At 42.1% G+C, this 21,549-nt stretch overlaps 1 non-coding gene across 1 annotated transcript; it reads left to right on the forward strand.

The window, feature by feature from the left end:
* The first annotated feature begins 21,143 nt into the window (after positions 1–21,143).
* Positions 21,144–21,215, forward strand: TRNAG-GCC (transfer RNA glycine (anticodon GCC)). Its single transcript has one exon. It is a non-coding gene; the product is annotated as a tRNA-Gly (tRNA).
* The last annotated feature ends 334 nt before the right edge of the window (positions 21,216–21,549 follow it).

Consider the following 21,549-nt stretch of genomic DNA (forward strand, 5'->3'; position numbering starts at 1 on the left):
GGGCAGCTCAACAAACGAATTCAGCCCCTACTTAAATTAACTCCATGTCTCTCACTGCTCCAAGTATAAAGCTTCTCCAGCAAAAATGAAAAGGGCCGTGTGCATCCATGCTAAGCCGTGACAAGTACTTATTCCACCTAATCTAGTTCTCATTCCATAATGTCACACCACTGCTGCTCCAAAAGAATAAGCGTCACTTCTAATATTTTGCTGGACCGTTCACCTAATCACCTTGCTATTCTCCACCAAAAATCAATGCCTCTCTTTTTTCTTTCTTTAAAAGCAAGCCAAAAGATCAAATTAAAACCCCTCTCCGTGGAACGTGTCAGCTACTCACAAAATGGAATGCACTTTCCATACTTAAGCAATCACCGTGATTGGACAATTCAAATCAGCACCTACTCCTATCTAAATCACCCTACTACTATTCTTGAAGAAAAATAAAGACTCCATCCGTGCTTGGAAAAAGTAAACCGAGACCTCCTGGAGCTTCATCAACCAAACATGAAATTAAAATGCCCATTGAACGTAATCACTCCCCCCTTTCCGTGTTTCCAATAAATCAATGTACTCTCACTACCTACTCCCATCAAATCAAGGATCTCCTTCTTCCAGCAAAGATAAAGAAAATGAAATGAGCTTCTCCAAATCCATCCTCGGGCCGTGACACCACTACTCTCTAATGTGCTTCTGCTATTTCCGTGAATGACTTTGGAGTAAACCCTTATCACGTGACAGCAGTAGCTCTTCTCGGTGACACCCCTCCATCCAATCTCAAATCATGCAAGAGCTCTCTTTGCTCCCAACCGTGGCAACTCAAGCTTCCAACACGTAACCATGCACACCATATCACCTAACACATTCAACCGTTCACCTCCAATTCATTCTCTATTAACGTGCTGCACCATGAGCTTCACAAGGGATTAAAATACACTTCTTTTCTCTCCCCAAAAAACCGTGAACTACTCTAAGAAAGGGAATAGGAACCATGCAATATTCAAAGCCAAGACCCACTTCCTTTTCTGCTTCCAGCTCACTTTTCCCGGGACGTGGCAGCCAATGAACCGTGACAGTGGTGGCTCCTTTCTCCAAGCTAGCACCGTGTGCCTCCCTTTCACTCATCCAAGCCGTGACAACAGCAGCATGTGCTGCCCCTGTTCCAAATCATAGAATGCTAGAAGATATTGAATAAATGTGCACAAAACCAAATGGAAAATGCAACGAGAATTCAGTAAAAATGATAAAAATCATTCCATTCCTGCCAAAAAGCGTTCAAAAGCCGAGAGAAGAAAAACTAGTAACCAGTGGCCAAAAAAATGCAAGTGGCGGCTGGCTCCCTCCCTTAGGCCGTGAGTTCCCTTTTAATAAGGGTGGGGTCCACACAAAAACCCTAAGATGCCAAATCATCTTTCTCTACTTTTGGGTCTAGTCTACTTTACCAAAAATTGACCCAAAATGTAAGAGTTGATTCAAAAATTCTAAACTACTGAATTACAATTTAATTAATTCTAAAATATCTGTGTGGAGAGTCTTGAATTTAATTGCATTCTTCCTGATGTCCCAAAATGTATCTCCAAAATTCTTCCTGTAATAAAAAAATGCACTTAATCAGCTCAGAAAACCCAAATTAGCACAATTATAAATTTCCGACCAAATTAAGCAGAATTCGGAAAACGGGGAAATAACAGACAATTAAACACAATTCCCTGGTTTATTTAAGTTCAATAAACTAAATATAATTCAAGAAATAACGACTCATCACTCCGCTTCGTCCACTTCGTCTACTACATCCACTTCCTCCACTTCCTCCCCTTCGTCCACTTCGTCAACTTTGTTAACTTCGTCAACTTCGTCAGCTTCGTCCACTTCTTCCCACTTCGTCCTTGATGAGTCGTTATTTCTTGAATTATATTTAGTTTATTGCACTTAAATAAACCAGGGAATTGTGTTTAATTGTTTGTTATTTCCCCGTTTTCCGAATTGTGCTTAATTTGGTCGGAAATTTGTAATTGTGCTAATTTGGGTTTTGTGAGCTGATTAAGTGCATTTTTGAAGTGTAGGAAAATTTCGGAAATACATTTTGGGACATCAGGAAGAATGCCAAATAAATTCAAGACTCTCCACACAGACATTTTAGAATTAATTAAATCGTAATTCAGTAGTTTATAATTTCTGTATCAACTTTTACATTTTGGGACAATTTTTGGTAAACTAGATTAGACCCAAAAATTAGAAGTTAGTGACTTGGACCCTAGGGTTTTATTGTGTGGACCCCACCCTTATTAAAGGGAGGACACACGGCCCTTGGAGGGCAGCCGCCACCCCGTTAGTAGTTTCTTTTTCTCTCATTTTGCTCTTGGTTCTTTGAACACGGTTTTCTATGGCATGAATGAAGAGAACGTTGATTTCTTTTCGCTGATTTTTTTATTTCCCTTTTCATTTTCATTTGGTTTTATGCACCTTTGTTTGAAGCTTGGGTTCAGCTGCTGCTGCCACATCCACAGTCATTTTCATTTTTTTTTTTACTTTGAAAAAGGAGTGTTTCTTTCTTTAGAAGATGCTACCGGTGATTGAGTTTTGTTTTATGGAAGTTAAGCAATGTGCGTGTTGAGCTGGAAGAAAGCACACGGTGCATTCATTTTCTTAGAAGAAGAGGACGGTGATTTTAATTTTTTTTAAGAAAAAGCAATTCATTCCAGGAGGCAGAAGCGGTGCAGCGGATAGCGTTTTCTTTTCTTTTCTTTCATTTAAAATAAGGCACACATGGTGATTGAGTTGTAGTGAGCATGGCTGTTGCACGGTGCTGGAAAGCGTTGAGCTGGAAGAAGTGAAGCAAACAGTGATTGATTATTGAGAGTAGTGGTGTCACGGCCTGGAAAGGGAGCAGCGTGTGCGCACAGGGGAGAAGCATTTCATAGAGCGTTCGATCTCATAGGCTAGCTCTTTCATGTGTTTTTAGTCACTAGTTTGTTTGGTTTTATTTCATTTCCAATTTTAATTTAGTCATTTGCATTCACAAAAATTCTTCACCCCCCACTACGTGTGTGATCTGAGACTCGAACCACAAATTGGTCCTTGAGAGACGACCTAGGAGTCACTGCCTAGTCTATACTGCATTCTTTTATGCACAACTTTTGTGGGAGGTGCGACCCTCTCATCAGTCCTCTTCGTCTACTTTGTCCGCTTCGTCCACTTCGTCCAATTCGTCCACTTTGTCCACTTCATCCACGTCGTCCACTTCGTGCACTTCGTCAACTTCGGCCACTTCGTCCACTTCGTCCACTTCGTACAAGTCCTCCACTTCCTCCACTTCCTCCACTTCGTCCACTTCGTCAACTTCGTCAACTTCTTCCACTTCATTCGTCCACTTCGTCAACTTCGTTAACACCGTCAACTTCGTCCACTTCGTCGTCTTCGTCCACTTCATCCACTTCGTCAACTTCCTCCACTTCCTCCACTTCCTCCACTTAGTCCCCTTCCTAAACTTCGTCGACTTCTTCCATTTCGTCCATTCATCCACTTCGTCAACTTCGTCCGCTTCGTCCATTTCGTTCGTCCACTTCCTCCACTTCGTCCACTTCGTCAACTTCTTCCACTTCGTTCGTCCACTTTGTCAACTTCGTTAACACCGTCAACCTCGTCCACTTTGTCCTCTTCGTCCACTTCGTCCACTTTGTCAACTTCGTCAACTTCCTCCAGTTCCTCCACTTCCTCCACTTCCTCCACTTAGTCCCCTTCCTAAACTTCGTCGACTTCTTCCATTTCGTCCATTCATCCACTTCGTCCATTTCGTTCGTCCACTTCCTCCACTTCGTCCACTTCGTCAACTTCTTCCACTTCGTTCGTCAACTTCTTCCACTTCGTTCGTCCACTTCGTCAACTTCGTTAACACCGTCAACTTCGTCCACTTTGTCCTCTTCGTCCACTTCGTCCACTTCGTTAACTTCGTCCACTTCGTCCACACCGTCAACTTCGTCCACTTCGTTAACTTCGTCAACTTCGTTAACTTCGTCAACTTCGTTAACTTCGTCAACTTCGTTAACTTCGTCAACTTCGTCAACTTCGTCCACTTCCTCCACTTCCTCCACTTCCTTCGCTTCCTGCACTTCGTCAAGTTCATCAACTTCGTCAACTTTTTCCATTTCGCCCACTTAGTCCGCTTCCTCCACTTCCTCCACTTCGTCCGCTTCGTCCGCTTCACCAACTTCGTCAACTTCGTCCTCTTCGTGCACTTCGTCCACTTCGTACACTTCGTCCACTTCGTCCACTTCGTCCACTTCGTCCACTTCGTCCACTTCGTCCACTTCCTCAACTTCCTCCACTTCGTCCACTTTGTCAACTTCGTCCACTTCCTCCGCTTCCTCTACTTCGTCCACTTCATTCAGTTGCATCTATCTTGCTTAGTTGTCTTCCTTTGGTCTGTTGATACTATCTTTATCCCTCGGAAAACCGGATCTTGTAAGCAGAGTTATTCCCCAACTAGGACTTGCAGGTGAGCTACCCTTGGTTGAAAGCCTGATAACAGTTGAAAAACTGTTATTTTCATGCTTAAAATTCATACTAAAAGCAACCTTTACACTTAAAAACTAGCTTGAAATCATGCCTTTTATTGATATTTTCAGAAATAAGAGAGCTGGACAGGTTTATGCTTGATTTCAGTGTTTTTGTGCAGGTTTTAAGGTGAATTTGGTGAAAGAAGTGAAGAAGGAGAGAGTTGAAATCAGAAAAGACAACAAAAAGTGCAAAAAGGAGAAGCCGAAGTCACCGCTCAGCGGCAGTTTACCGCTGAGCGGCACTCTGGAAGTCACGTGAGGTCCGCTGAGGGGCAAAATGGCCGCTGAGGGGAGAAAACAAGTCACGCACTCACCGCTGAGCGGTATTTTACCGCTGAGCGGCACTTTAATGGGCTTGGACTTGACTTTTTGTAATTTACGAATGATATATAAGCTTTAGGGTTTCCTAGGGTTAGGCATCTTTGGCTGGAACGAAGCAAACACTCTCTCTTCCACCCCTTTGAAGGAGGATCTTGGATGCTGAGGCTTCCTCTTCACCTTTTTAGGGTTTATTCTTTCATTCTTTCATTGTAATTCATCTAGGTTCACCATGAATATGGTGAACTAAACTCTGTATGTTTGTTGGGGAATCAATGTAATCTTGTGAAACTCTCATATATGGAATCTGTTTTTACATCTTTTAATTAAGACTTATGCTTTCTTTTCATCATTAGTTAGGGTTTTTCCTCTTTGCTTAATGCTTGCATTGTTTAACTCATTCGATGCATGATTATTGGTTTTGTCGATACGGGCACGTACGGGGAAGTCTAGATCCGGGGAATTTCTCCCAATTTTATATTGGTTGTCATTAAGCTCCTGCACTTATGAACTGATCATTAGGAATGCTAGGAATTGTATGAACTCGTGATTAGGGAGAAGCCTTCTGGAAAGGTACATTAGAGAGTGGCATTAACAATGATGATTTGACTGTTGAATTCCTAAAAATATATGAGAGTGGATAAGATGAAATTGACCCCCAACAACATATTCATATCTATATTTCATTGAAAGTGTTTATCTTTTGCTTTTTTCCATTGATCAAAATTCATGCATACATGTTTATTTTCTGTCTTGCATATTAAACCCAAATATTTCGTTTGTAAGTCTTAGTTAATCAAGAAACCACATAACTAAACTAGGCCGTGAGTCCTTTGGGAAGAACGATACTTGGTCTAACCAAGTTTATTACTTGAACGATTCGGTCATACTTGCCGATTGAAAACAAGTTTGTGACATCATAATTTGGTGTTCATAAATTTGTCCATCAAGTTTTTGGCGCCGTTGCCGGGGACTCTGGTTTAACTGGTTAATTTGTGTGATTATTGATTATCTTTGACTTATTTTTTTATTTTATTTTTAAATTTCGAATTTTTATTTTATTTTTCTATTTTTTTTTATTTTTTATTTTATATTTTATTTGATTTGATTTTATTTTATTTTTCTGTTTTTTTTATTTTTCTGTTTTCTGTTTTTATTTTCTGAATCTTATATCTTCTCTTATATCTTTTTGTGCTAACCAAATCTTTTCTAGGGTTTTGTGTTCTTGTGTATGCAGGAGGCAATTCGAACTAGGAGCAAGAAAACAACAGAACCTCTGCTTGAAGGATTAGAAGACAGTAAACGGAGGAGAAGAATCAGAACATCTAGAGAACTTTTTCCTCCTCCGGAAACTCTGTTGCAACCATCACCACAAGGTTCTGACAATAGCACAGGAAATATGGAGAACAGTAATATCAGAAGAACTCTTACTGATTACACCAATATAGCTGGACCTCAGCACTTTAACAGCATAGCTAGACCTAGAGTCAATGCAGCTAACATGGAGGTCAAACCAGCACTGATCCAACTGGTAAAGAGCAATCAATTTAATGGGTTATCTATTGAAAGCCCATATGAGCACCTTACTACATTTAATGAAATTTGCAACACAGTCAAAATCAATGGGGTGCCAGACGAAGCGATCAAACTTAGTTTGTTTCCTTTCTCATTGGGAGGCAATGCTAAGCTTTGGTTGAATTCTTTTCCAGAAGGAAGTTTCACAGAGTGGGAAGCAGTGGTAACAAAGTTTTTGAACAAGTACTTTCCACAATCAAAGGTGACAAAAGGTAAGCAAGAGATATCTTCATTTAAGCAGGGCATGGAAGAATCACTGGGGCATGCATGGGATAGATACAAAAGTCTGCTAAGAAAAACACCCACGCATGGTTTTGAAGAACAGGAAGTAGTCTTAACTTTCCTTGGAGGGCTTGGTTCACAAACCAAGATGATGCTTGATGCCTCAGCAGGAGGCAATATTAAATGGAAAACTCCAGAGGAAGCCACAGAAATTATAGAAAACATGGCTACTAGTGATAATGAGCTGCACAGTGAGAGAGGAGCTCCTATGCAACAAAAAGGGGTTCTCCAATTACAGACACATGATGCCTTGCTAGCTCAAAATAAAATTCTGACTCAACAGCTGGAGACTCTGACTAAAACTCTTGCACAATTACCTAAAGAGTTGAAAACTGCTGCACAGGTACAAACCCAGTTGTGCGAATTATGTGGAGGTGATCATATCAATGGTCAATGTGCTTTTCCAGTGGAAGCCGTGGAGGATGTTAATTTCATGGCTAATCAATTTCCATACCGTCAAGGGAATTACAAGCAAGGGTGGAAACCACATCCAAGCATTGGTCAAGGACAAACTGGGCAAGCAAATCAATATAATAAGCAGCAACAACCAACCTTTTGGCAACAGTTATCTATGCTTAATGAAAGATCAACAAGGTTGGAAGAAACTCTTCAGCAATTCATACAGAAAACTGAATCTTCTCAAAAGAGCACTGAAGCTGCTATAAAGAATTTGGAGATTCAAATGGGTCAGATTACCAAGCAATTGGAAGAAAGGCCAAATAGAAATTTTGGGGCTAATACTGAGGTTAACCCCAGAGAAGAGTGCAAAGTGGTAAAGAGTGTGAATGAAGAGATAATTGAGTTAGAAGAAGGAGAAACAGAAGAAAGAAGAGAAATAGAGAGCAAAAATACTTTTCCTTTTCCAATAAATCAAGAGAAACAAATGGACTTCACAGAATTATTCAGAATGGTGGATAATGAAGCACCTTGGGAACAGATTCTACAGAAAATTGCAGTTTACACAAAATCTGATGAAGAAATCTCTACAAAGAAGAGACGTAGAGATGATAAGGCAAAAGAGTGTATAACTGTTAAGAAAGAGTCATTCCCTCCTAAAGCATCAGATCCAGGCAGTTTTTCTATTCCTTGTACTATAGGGAAGAAAAAGGTAAAGAAAGCTCTTCTTGATTTAGGTTCAAGTGTTAACTTGATACCTTATTCTTTACTGGAGCAAATCGGCAATGTTAAAGTGAAACCTGCAAAGGTTAAAATAGTAATGGCCGATGGATCTTCAAAGGAGCCATGTGGGATTGTAGAGGACATTATAGTTTGTGTTGGCAAACTTTAGTTCTTGGCAGACTTTGTGGTGATGAAGATGGAGACCGAGAAGATACCTATCATAATTGGAAGACCGTTTATGAAAACGGCCAGGGCTATCATAGATGTAAATGAAGGTATAGTGGTGCTCCAGGACAGAGAGGAGAGAGTGGTGGTAGATGTCTTCAAAGATGAGACACAAGCAAAGGAGGAAGAAGCTAGTTATAAAGCTGCATTTCGAGATACACCCATGACTAGCCGTAAAGATGAAAATCTTGAGGTTTCAGGTAACCATTGTTTGTTGTTTCAGGTACCCCAGGAAGAAGAGATTGGAAGAGGAGAAGAAATTCCTAGAGACTGGAAGAAAAGAAGACTCCAACTTGGCACACCTGTTAGAATCAAGAACAAGTTGTGGGTTGTGAAGGGCTTTAAAGAGAAGGAGATGATAGAGATAGAGTCTCCATATTCTAGAAGAACCAAAACAGTTCAAAGGAAACAGCTGAGGAGTTGGTGGAATGACAACATCAACTATAAAGAAGATGGAACTTGAACTTTATTGGGTCAAGCTAATGACGTTAAAAGAGCGCTTGCTGGGAGGCAACCCAGTGAATTTAAAAACTTTTGATTTGGTTTTGTAATTTTTAATTTGTGAACATTATTTTTGTATTTATTTTGTTGGATATAGCATCTACTGAAGGATGCTAGGTGGTTAATTATCTACTGAAGGATACAATGGCTGTAACACCTACTGATGGGTGTTGGTAAGAAAATTTTGCACCTACTGAAGGGTGTTGGTGGATTTTGGGTCAGGCTCGTGACGTTAAACAAGCGCTACCTGGGAGGCAACCCAGTTGATTGAATATTTTTGTTGATTTGTTTTAGTTAGGGTTTGCATAAGCGTTTTGAACATTGAATTGCAGGGAGCCAGTGAGGGGCATGTTTAGGAGGCACGTAGGTTAAGAAAAGAAGGAGAAGAACACATCACGAAAGTGCCGCTGAGCGGTACTTTACCGCTGAGCGGTACTCTCGCAGATTGGGTTTTAGTTCCCCTTAGCGGGACCCGAGCCCATTAGGGTATTTTTAAACCCTAAGCTGCGTATTCTTTCACACTTTCAGATTTTTCTCTGCACAAACACTCCCACATACCTTTTCCAAGGTTTTCCACATCTTTTCACTCTTCCCTCTTAAGAAAATTTCTCTTTCACTCATTTTTTCACTAGTGTGCCATCAAAGTTTGGGGTTGGAAGAGAGCATTCTAGCTTGGAAGCATTCTCATTGCATCTAGTATCTCCACCCAAGTAAGTAACATGCATTTTGTTCATTCTAGGGTTTATTATTTTGAATATGATTGTCAAAGCATGAAGATTTAGGGGTTTTGATTTCTTTGCATGATTTGATGATATATTTGATGTTTGAACCGATTAAACTGCATGATTATGAACTGGAAAACTGAAAATTGCATTTGGGTGGAGTTAGGAAAGCTTTAAAACAGGTTTTACAAAAATCTGCAGAGTTACCGCTGAGGGGTAAACTGCCGCTGAGCGGCACTCTGCCAGATTTGATTTTTCTGGTTTTTTGTGTTATGGAATGTGGTACTGGTGGCGCTGAGGGGGAATTCTGGCCCTCAGCGGTGGTTTAGCTTCAAAAGGAGTTGTGTTTTGTGTTTTACTAATGATTAACATCATGTTCTGTGGTTTTGTATTTGTGTTTTGAATGTAGGAATGGCATCCGCTTCAGGAAAAAGATTGAAAACCATGGCAACCAAGAGAAAGGAAAAGGAACCAGAGCAACCCCACTCTAACAGGTTCCTCTCTAGGAAACATGAGAAGCACTTTAAAGTGGTTCAGGACAGGAGACTTCTGATGGAGAGAAAGGTTGGAATGATACCTAACTTTGCTCCTCAATTTGGAGAGCAAGTTTTAGGGAATGACTGGGGAAAGCTAGCCACTTATCCTGCACCTGCCAACATAGCTGTGGTTAAGGAATTTTACACCAATGCAAAGAAGATTGGTGATTATCCAGCTGAGAATTATTTGGGCTATGTTAGAGGCTATGCTATCAGGTATGATCCTGATTCTATTAATAACTTTCTGGACACTGTATGGGCTGGTGAGCAGTGCCAGTTTGCTCTTTGCATGGAGGAAGGTGCTGATTATGAGGATGTGGAGAGAGTACTGTGTATACCTGGAGGACACTTCCAAAGGAATCGATCTGGCTCAGTGGTTAACATTAGGAGGACAGATTTGACTCCTCTTGCAAAGTATTGGATGGCGTTTTCTCATGCCAACATTCAGCCATGTTCACATGTGTCAGATATTACTCTCAGCAGGGCATTCTTCATCTACTGTGCTATCAGAAACTTGAATGTTAATATTGGGCAGGTGATAGCTGATGAGATTAGTGTGTGCGCCAATACTTCAAACAACAAAGCACCACTAGGACATCCTTCTTTGATCACGCACCTTTGCAAGATGGCTGGGGTGGACACTTCTGCTCCACCTTTTGAGAGGCCAAGAAAAGCTATTGATGAGGCCTATTACAGACAGTACTGTGGAGGTGAGGATGCAGCTCAGCCAGTTCCACCACGTCGGGCTCGTAGAGAGAGAGGGCCAGTACAGAGCCAGACATCTGCTGATACACATGAAGCAGAACCATTCCAGATGAGGGACATGTATATGTCTCTTATAGGTGCTCAGTTGCAGTCTATTCACAGAGGGCAGGTGGCCACTGCTGAGATGATTGTGGGGATGTATGATACACCTCCAGCCCACAGGTGGACTATGGATGAATTCCATAATGTGGTAGCTTGGCCAGAGGAGCCAATGCATGGAGGAGGAGCTGGAGCAGCTGAAGCTTCAGCTAGAGAGATGGAAGAAGATGAAGCTGATGATGATGATGCATTTGAAGATGATGAAGATGAGGAAGAAGAAGAAGATACAGAGGACAGCTCAGACTGATGAGGAGCTGAGATAGCATTTACTGATAAATGCTATCATATGATTATGCTTTTGTGGTTTAAGTTTTCTGAACTTATTTATTTTTGTTTTTTTAGATTAGGGTTTGATGTACTCTATTTGAAACCTGGTTTGTTATGATGGTTTGCTATTAACTGTGATTGTGTGATAAGTAATACTGAATGATGCTTATGATTAATTGATGTTGAGATGATGTGCACATTAAAATGCTTATACAGGTGATTCACAAGCTTTGTGAACAAATGGATGATATTATGATTGTGATTGTGAAATTAAGCAAGATGTGTATGTCAAATGTGAATGAGCTTATATGTGAGATTTTGAGCTCCAGAGTTGTTATTGTTGAATGCTATTACTTTGAAAGCATGAATGGTTTTGCCCAGGTTTTCTATGATTGAATCAATTGCTTGTTTTGCATCATATGATCAAGGCCGTTTTGGAAACCTTTTTATTGGCCAAATTTGTAAAAATTAGCCCACTAAAAGAGAACACTTTGTGTTCAATCCTTTTGAACCCTTAGCCTTGAACATACACTGAAACCTTTGATTGAAAAATCTTTACCTTGAGTTAAGTAGAAGATCTTGTGTGGTATTGTTAAATGTTCAAGTTTGGGGTTGTTGGGAAAACATGAAAAGCATTGAGCTAAGAGCTAAAAAGTAAGAATATGCAAAGAAAAAGAAAAGAAAAGAAAAAGAAGCAAAGCTCAATGCAAAGGAAAAAGAAAGTTGGGAAAGAATAAGATGATTGTGTTGTATGATTCTCTTAACTCAAGGGTTTTGTGATCTAGAAAAACCAATTTTCTTGTTAGCCCAGCCACATTATAAGCCATAGAAAAGTCCTTGTGATGATGCATGCTTGTGAATGTTTTTGATTGTGGTAAAATGAAAGGCAAAGTTGATTCATGTGACATTGTGATAGTAGAGTGAATGAGTGATCATCTCTTATACACTTGAGTGTGAGTGAAACACTTGACTTAGTGAGGAAATATTACATGAACACATGAACATCCATGCTTAATTGATTGATCATTCATGAAAATAGCATTTGTTGGAATTTAAATGACTTTGTGAACACTAAAGCATGTGCACATCTTGATTAAGCTCTTGGTCATAAGTTTGAGTGAAGTTGTTACTTATCTTGAAAAAGAGGATTTTTGAATAAGTGAACCATCATATGAATTGGTTGAAGATTGAGTTACATCTTATTTGCTTGAGGACAAGCAAAGTTTTAAGTTTGGGGTTGTGATAACAGTTGAAAAACTGTTATTTTCATGCTTAAAATTCATACTAAAAGCAACCTTTACACTTAGAAACTAGCTTGAAATCATGCTTTTTTGATATTTTCAGAAATAAGAGAGCTGGACAGGTTTATGCTTGATTTCAGTGTTTTTGTGCAGGTTTTAAGGTGAATTTGGTGAAAGAAGTGAAGAAGGAGAGAGTTGAAATCAGAAAAGACAACAAAAAGTGCAAAAGGAGAAGCCGAAGTCACCGCTCAGCGGCAGTTTACCGCTGAGCGGCACTCTGGAAGTCACGTGAGGTCCGCTGAGGGGCAAAATGGCCGCTGAGGGGAGAAAACAAGTCACGCACTCACCGCTGAGCGGTATTTTACCGCTGAGCGGCACTTTAATGGGCTTGGACTTGACTTTTTGTAATTTACGAATGATATATAAGCTTTAGGGTTTCCTAGGGTTAGGCATCTTTGGCTGGAACGAAGCAAACACTCTCTCTTCCACCCCTTTGAAGGAGGATCTTGGATGCTGAGGCTTCCTCTTCACCTTTTTAGGGTTTATTCTTTCATTCTTTCATTGTAATTCATCTAGGTTCACCATGAATATGGTGAACTAAACTCTGTATGTTTGTTGGGGAATCAATGTAATCTTGTGAAACTCTCATATATGGAATCTGTTTTTACATCTTTTAATTAAGACTTATGCTTTCTTTCATCATTAGTTAGGGTTTTTCCTCTTTGCTTAATGCTTGCATTGTTTAACTCATTCGATGCATGATTATTGGTTTTGTCGATACGGGCACGTACGGGGAAGTCTAGATCCGGGAATTTCTCCCAATTTTATATTGGTTGTCATTAAGCTCCTGCACTTATGAACTGATCATTAGGAATGCTAGGAATTGTATGAACTCGTGATTAGGGAGAAGCCTTCTGGAAAGGTACATTAGAGAGTGGCATTAACAATGATGATTTGACTGTTGAATTCCTAAAAATATGAGAGTGGATAAGATGAAATTGACCCCCAACAACATATTCATATCTATATTTCATTGAAAGTGTTTATCTTTTGCTTTTTGCCATTGATCAAAATTCATGCATACATGTTTATTTTCTGTCTTGCATATTAAACCCCAAATATTTCGTTTGTAAGTCTTAGTTAATCAAGAAACCACATAACTAAACTAGGCCGTGAGTCCTTTGGGAAGAACGATACTTGGTCTAACCAAGTTTATTACTTGAACGATTCGGTCATACTTGCCGATTGAAAACAAGTTTGTGACATCATAATTTGGTGTTCATAAATTTGTCCATCAAAGCCCTGGTTGAGAAAGACTTTTCTTTACTAGCCGTTCCCTCTACCTGTCTACCGAGCTTACTAGTTCCGTTCATTCCCTGCTGTAACTGTCAGAGCTCAGTCGACTACCTAGCTAAACACCCTTCGTCCAAGTATTCCACCGGTATCCTCTTGGTCGAGAATGGCTAGTTGCGTGGACTTTCATCTAACATAACGTGTTCTAGCCGAGCATGGGTAATCTCCAATAGCTGGCAGCGGAACCTTCCCCCCGAAACTTGTTGGACTCGAACCAGCACCTCTGCGCAAAAGACAGACCAGATGAACTACCTTTCTTCGACTCGTGGCTTGACCCGGTTCGTTGCGCGACCTACATCCGGGGGGGTCCTTCACTTCAATATGGGTGTTATTTTGACCCCGTTCCAACCTAGCTAAAAATCCAATGGGACGCCCCAATTGTTCTAGATGACTAAGCACATAAGGAACGTGTGATAGGTAGTATAGAGCATAAGGAGCACAAATAGATATTTGCTGAGCACGCGCAAAAAGTCAAGGACGATGATCTCTGATTTTGCACCTTCTAACATCTCAAATTGAGAAAGTCTCGTCACGCTCTTTCATTCACGATTTGATGTTCTCGTCGCTTCTTCCCCTCGTTCCTTTTCTCTTGGACATCTCACTTGAAATGCATTCATTCCTTTCGATCTTGTACTCAGGTACACTGAACACCAACCCAATCTCAATGAAGACAGGGAACGCAACTAAACCTTTGAACTCGGGTAGCCTTTTTTTTAGCATAGCTTTCATCAGAACTAGGCAACTTTCTTTTCTTCTCTTATGAAATTCAAGATCTCCCCTTGAGAACGCAAAGAACAGTTACAAAATCATACCCTTTGGATGTTACGTTACATATCTGATACCCTTTGGTGCCTCACGGAACACTGGCTATATCATCTAGCCCCATGTAAACCAATCCAACTCCTCCTGCCGCTATACATCCTATTGGGACGCTTCGACTTTTTGTTCTGCCGAGGTCTAATCGTTCTGACGTAGTCTAAGTCTTTTAGGGGAATGCCGACTGCCGAAGTTGAAGCTGAAACCAATGATGTTAACCGGCGATGCTGATTCCGAAGCCGTGGCAACCCTGTAGAAAGAAGTGTCTCCGAACAATCTCTGATGAGCTGACCCTATCTGAGGCTGTCGACTTAACTGTGCCGAATTTGGAGGTTTGCTTTGATCCGAGTCTTCCATGGCCTGATCGTGCTTATATTGATCGGGAGGAAAAAACCTGCCCCAAAGGCTATGCTCCGCAAAAGCAGTGCCCCTTCAATGTGCTCTCATCAGATAGAATGAAAGTTGTTAGAGTATAGGTAAGCCTGGGGAGCTATGGGGGTCGGAGTGGTCTCTCTAGTCATACCAAGTAGCTATATTAGGTTCATTTCCTTCTCGATTCAATCTTTCATTTCTTTTGATTTTAGGTAGAAAGCCGTAATGGCAATCAAATCTCTCTTTTTGAACAGAGCTTTAAGCCTTTAGCACATCAATAGATATTGCAGTAAAATCATCTGATTTGAGCCCACTTCCATACTGATTGGAATAGCAAAAAATGCACCTTTCCCCACTATCACTTTCTAGAATTCTTTCTGATACATGCTCCGAGAGTGTTAGCCCCGGCTATCAAGATGAGCTAAATGGTCACACCAGTGTACTATGCCAAAAGGGAATTTGAAAGATCTCGGGATTGCTTCAATGGCAGAAGCCAGAAGAGTGAATTCATCGATTGCCTTTTGACATGGTAATTGGAATCTTCCCTCAACCAAGGAGGGATGGGTAGGCTCAACTCGATATGGCTAGAAAACCCTTACCTTAGGGCCACTTCTCATTATACCTTTGGACACAAGGCTCGCCATCTACGGAGCTTTTTTTGTAGTGCTAGTTCAGAGGCTTGGGGCCCGACCCCTGCGGCTGGATTGAATCCTTTTCGAACTACGAATGACTTGATCCTGTCCAAGCCACTAGGAAGGTACCGGAGGCAAGCTCGATCGAATAGAGCCCCAGTCTCCATTTGTCTTACATAGCAAACGAAGATAAATCGTAAATCATACAAAAAAAGGGATCCACTAATCCCTGTCATCCCAAGCACCCTATGCCGCCCAACGATAGCCCATCCGGTACCCAGGGCGGGTTGGGAAACGCATTCCATTACGGGGGAATGGTCCCGACTGGTACATCCGGAGCGTCCAACTCCAAAAAGAATTTGGAGGAGACCATTTGGGACGCCTTAGAGCAACCCCTAATATCTGACGAGCAGAGACTAACCGGGAAAACTGAATCTGTATTTCGACCTGAAGGATTAGCTCTACTACTAATAGAGCTGAGGCTAAGGAGAAAGCAGAAAGCAGAAAGCAGAGCTACCTAAAGACAAAAGCGAATATCCCTGCTAGCGAAAAAGAGCTGATATCCATCTCTTCAGCGCGAGTTGTTGGTCGGATCGTGGAACTCCCCCCATTATCAATTACCTTTATCCTGGTTGGGGAGGATGTTAGGTAAAGAGTCAGAGCAGCTATGCAAGCACACACATGGGCACTAGTCAACGCCCTTGGTTTGGTAAAGCCCTAAAGGCGGAAGGGGCCCTTGCTCTGTTTGGTTCTTAAATGGTGGGTCGATCAGTCTACTCGCCCATGAGATGGATGCTCCTTTCACAGTATCCTGTGCGTCTCTAATTCAAAGCTAACCGAAGCGTGACAATCAAGAGCATTCCTAAAACGAACCAGCCGCGAAGAAAAAGAAAAGAAAGGGTCGCAGGTCTTAGAAGCAAGGCTATTGGTTCAACTCTCGGGGTTTCAGCGGAAATTCCCAGCTTTATTAACCTTTTCCGGGGCTTTCGTCAATCACTTTGGAGATGGCGTTGAAGGCTAAACGTAAATGGCAGCACTGGATTACCTATTCAAAGGTAAGTGTGCCGAGGATAAGCTAGATTGGATGGAAGCAATCAATATGAAAGATTTTTAAGGCTATGGAGCCGGGCTAAGCAACTAGGAGGTTTGTTTGCGGTAAACACGGTTAAGAATCCGATTCGATGAGTAGTCGGGATTCGGTTGGTGTGAAGTTTTCAAAGGATAAGTATCCTAGATCTAATGATGAAGGGCTTTGATTTTACTATTCCGGTGGTCTTTTCTTTTTCTCTCTATGTGTCTCTACCTTAGCGCCGCGCCCCTGTATTGTCTTTATAGTGAATCTGGTGCTTACTTTATTGGGAATCCTAGGATTTTCATCTTGCATTTTCCCCGTAAAATTGGATGAAACCCGAAATCCCCTCGGATAAGTCAATTCAAATCTTGCCACTGTTCTTTTTCCTGGGATTTTTTGCATCAACCCAGGCGACCAAGGTACTACGTGCTCGACCCCCCTGACCTCTGGGGTAGTCTTAGTTTTTGCTGCGAACGACTAGCGATTTCATCCGCATACGACTTGCCCCTGCTTCAGTCTGGTTCAAATGCTTTCCGTGGTTAAGCTTGTCGATAAGCGAGGGCTTAGAATCATCTTCTTTTGTGTTGTGCCAACCTTTTGCTAGAAGGAAAGAGTCGTAGTCTTAGGCGCTTTTAAGCCCTAGCCTTTTAGTCATATTCAACCATTTCTGGAAAGATAACCAGCTCAGGGGAATCAACACCTAGTTCTTTCGTACCCAGGCAGCACGGGATGAGACTTTACAAACGACCTTCTGCTCTTTAAAGTCCTAGTCTCAAATCGGATCTCAAAAGTCTATTATATTAATATAAAGATAAAAGTATTGACTAACTCTTATATACCAAAAAAAAGAATCCACACACACAAGACTCGACAAAAGATCTCAGAGTGAGCTGCTCGGTGAGGAATTTCGCTATGCCACCCGGCTGTAAGTACTGATGTAGCAAAACCAACGGGAAGATCAGTCCTAGGGTTCGAAGAGACTCTTAGTTAGATAGGGAGCGAAGTTTACAAAACGATAGGGTTAGAGCGTTTGAGTAGGGATGGTCAGACATCCAAGACGCGTAGCTGCTTGGAAGTAGCTCCTTCTATAAGTGAGGCTGGAACTTTACTAGAAAAAGACTTTTTTTGATCCCATACTGACTTGTCTTCCTGTTGGTGGTTGTGAAAGTTCAGATTTCGAGCTTAAACAGCGGAGAAGCGGATAACCTTCTATTTTTTGGGGAGTCTTTCAGGATCGATTCAAAAGGCCAGTGAAAGTACGCGGACGGATAAATCCAACAAAACCACACCGTACCGGGCCAGTAGACCTTCTTTCTCTTCTCTTAAAGGCTGTCTCCTGCCCCCAACTAGCGAGCGGCTATAACCGATGGGCGCATGGCGACCACTACTCTACCCGAAAACTAGGGTTAAGTGGGGAACCTTCTCATCGTGTTAAGCTTGCGAGCCTGTCTGTAATAGGCCCAAGCGTCTCTTGTGCTTAATCTCGAGTCTATTCCAGTGAGAAGCTTCGCAATACCCTAACACTCCATAGGCGAAATAAATCAATAAGGATATATATAGATTACGCACATAGTGGTCTGGGCATTGATTTCATGTAGTGCGTACCACCGGCGGAAAGTGATTCGCTTAACACACTTGTTCGCTTGAATACAGTAGGTAGGGAAGGACAGGATATTACTCGTCGGTTCTATTCGGTGGTGGTGGCTTAGCTTTGAATTTCTTTCCACTCATTTTGGCTTTTTCCTTTTCTTATTCATGGTTGCTCCACTAGCCTCAAAATCCATTCCAATTTCGAATCGACCCATTAATTAGAGAAAGAAGGCTTTTCTGCTTAGTAGAACCCGATTCTCCGCTCAAAACATCTGATCTTCCGACTTAAACAACCGATTCCATTTCTATCCTTTTTTTTCTATGATCAATTCAATAAAGACTTCCTTCTCAACTGACAACCCCACCCGATGGGCCTGTTCATCAGCGATATTCTTTGTAGGGCTTTCGGCTGCCTTCCTTTATTTTTGGGCTAAGGTTAGCTTTCCTAAGTAAGTTCCAGAGTGCATGAGTGAATCTTGATCTGTATTCAAGGTATGCCCTTTCTAGTTCTGTTTGAATATTGACTTCGGTTAAGCTGAGGTTAGCGAAGTCAATCCTTTGCTTGGGTCCTAGGAGGTCGGAGATCAGAGTGTTGTGTTTAAGTCGTCTGGCCGTAAGACTTTCTCTGCGCCAGTAAGAGTAAGAGCTTGAGAAGAAGGGAAAGAGGAAGAAGTATTCAAATCATTCACTCCTTTCCCGAAAGCTTGACTTTCTTCTTTCTTTATATATTTAAGAAGACAATACTCTAAAAAAAAGACTTGGACGAGATCAGATTGAGAACTATGAATAGTAGGAATAGTCTAAAGCAGTGGTTAACTAGAAGAAGAGTCAAAGACTTTTTCCTAGCCGCTGATGGAGACAATGTGGGACCTCGTGCTCAGCCGGTTGCTCTTTAGATAAACCTAATTTCCGGAACATTGCCTCGGTAGAAGCAAACCCAACTAATACCCAAGCCCATCTCCCGATACAATCAAATCAAAGCAAAGCAAAAGTGCCTTGCGGCTGTCGCGCCTCTCTCTCTGTCTCTGTACCTTGTGTTTGTCCTTGTTGTTTAAGATTACTAGGGGTATTTCTATTCCTTCCTCCGATCACATACTTTGTTTGATCAAATTACCCGGGGCTCCCCTCGAACTGATACCCAAAGATTCCCTGTAACAGGATGGTTTGAAATGATGGTTTATTACAGGTTCTGGTGACATGAATAGGATGAGCCGGAACATGGATAACGTAGTGGTTCGAGCCGGTCGAGAGTACGAGATTACTGACCGAAGACTCTTCCATTGAGATGGGCCGAAGCCCTGCTAGCGAAGGAATGCATCCAACAGTGTTCTGTCTCATTGGTCCTCTCATGCCAGAATTTGCTCATAAATCCACTTTGTTCTCCCGGAAAGAACTTTCATTATAATACATGACATATGTGACTTCGATCTGATACCTCTCGATTCAGATAGGAAATGCGCATTTCTCTCATTTTTACTCTCCCCATCTCGAATTCTACTAATTGGATATGGGACTGGTTGTGAAGGGAAGCTTTGTGGGAGAAAGGAGGAAAAGGTCAAGCTAGTAAAGGCTTTACTAAAACATATGGGATAGATGAATAGGAAGCCTTTGCCCCGGTAGCCAATATGAAGTCTGTTCGTCTCCTGCTCTTTATTGCTGCGAATCGAGATTGGCCTCTGTTCCAATTAGATGTTCAAAATGCCTTCCTGAACGGGGACCTAAAGGAATAAGTTTACATGAGTCCTCCACCCGGTTGTGTAAGGGGGCGGGGGAGAACAAGAGAGGTCAATTGGAGTGGAAGCCAAACGACGGAGCCGATAATCTGTGATCGATCTGAAAAACCACTGCCAGATACGATTCTGCTACCTCTTCGTACTACCAATGCGATTCTTGCCCGACTTTATTTCGGCTTAAGAAGGCTGCGGTGAGAATGAGGATCACTTCGGAACTCTAGGAAAATGGGCGTTTTAAGGCGGGATCTAAAAGTTCTCCAACGTGTTGCGGAGCCTTCGGCCGTGAGAGGGTCTGTCTTTTGGCTTCCTCAAGGCCGTGTGAAGCTTAGCTTGCTTTAGCAGCCACGTGATGATTCAAGATTCATGGTAGGCGTACGAGCTGGGCGAAGCGGTAGCGAAGCTCAGGTGGTGATGCTCTTTGTACAACCAAGCGAAGAGCTAGTGAGGGCCGGAAATATCGTATGTAGTGTAGAATCGGATCTGAAGCTCTTGACTAGGATTGGAACAAGCGAGGAACGAGTGACCACAAGCTCCGCTTAAGCGCTCGACATTTAGCTTAAAACATGTTCATCATGTGGCCGAGCGAAGCGCACCTGCGTGAAGCAGCCTAGCATCACTTTAGATAGGAGCAGAATGGATGACTTATAACTGAAAGTTCTTCAAATCGATATATCGTACGACGTAATGGAGATCTTGGTCTAGGTCCTGTGGTTCGCAGAATTTGGGACCTAACAATGTTAGATTCGTCACATGAATGGGAGCAATCACAAGCAAGTGATTGAATGCGTGGGGGCAAAGCACATGCGGGATAAGCAGGTCTTTTAGGAGACGGTCTAGAAAGAAAAGAGAACTCTCAACAAGCTGGAACTAATCAAGATCAATAGGAAGAGGAGTTAGCTATCAATTCATTTTTTGACAAAGTTCATGCCACGACGATCTATATGGAAGGGCTGTTTTGTTGATGCATTCCTGTTGAAGTTGAAAAAGAGACAAACACTCATGTTTCAACTCCCGGATCTGCTTGGATTCTCGTAGAATAAGAGGAGCCGTCTTAGGAAATGACTGAACTTCAAAGACAAATGCCACCGTTGCGAGGGAGTAACTTGTCTGATCTTGCGGTGCACTCACTCCCGTTACGAGAATGAAATGACGCCCCAGCTCGACTCGAGACCAAGAATCCTTACAACTTGCACCAATAGCGGCACTGAGCGGCCGGAGATTGATTGAAAAGGCAGCCGCCCCTCCCCCCGCCTACCTACTCGTGCTTGTAGCTTGATCGGAGGTGAAGAGTGTGGTCCGGTGGAAAAACAGAAGTCGTCCGTATCAAGTGATACGTTAATTGCTCAGTAGTGCTTCGCCACTAGCGTTGCTGGCGGAAATAGCTTAATGGTAGAGCATAGCCTTGCCAAGGCTGAGGTTGAGGGTTTAAGTCCCTCCTTCCGCTCTTGGCTTCGTCCGTCGTTTAGTGGTAACGAGTAGAGTAGGCATCGCCTCTCGATCCAATCCGTCTTTCCCTGGCCTCCCCACCACACTCTTGATACGAAATAAACCTCCCGCCATAGAATAGAGAAGAAAGAGATCAAAAGTTTGGGTCCCCTCGATCACCCTTCCCTTGAACCTGAACTGGTCGAGAGAGATGAACCCGCACCACATTTTATAACCTTCGAACCGAAACCCCCAACTCTCCATGGAATTCCAGGACCTAAACAACTCAATTGAGAGCTCCGTGACCGGTTAAATTCAAGGGAAGGTCCACCAATAATGGAACGACCATCCCC

This window comes from Vigna umbellata, chromosome 7 (genome assembly GCF_029865625.1).
Source record: "Vigna umbellata cultivar VRB3 chromosome 7, Vumbellata_1.0, whole genome shotgun sequence".
NCBI classification, from domain to species: Eukaryota; Viridiplantae; Streptophyta; class Magnoliopsida; order Fabales; family Fabaceae; genus Vigna; species Vigna umbellata.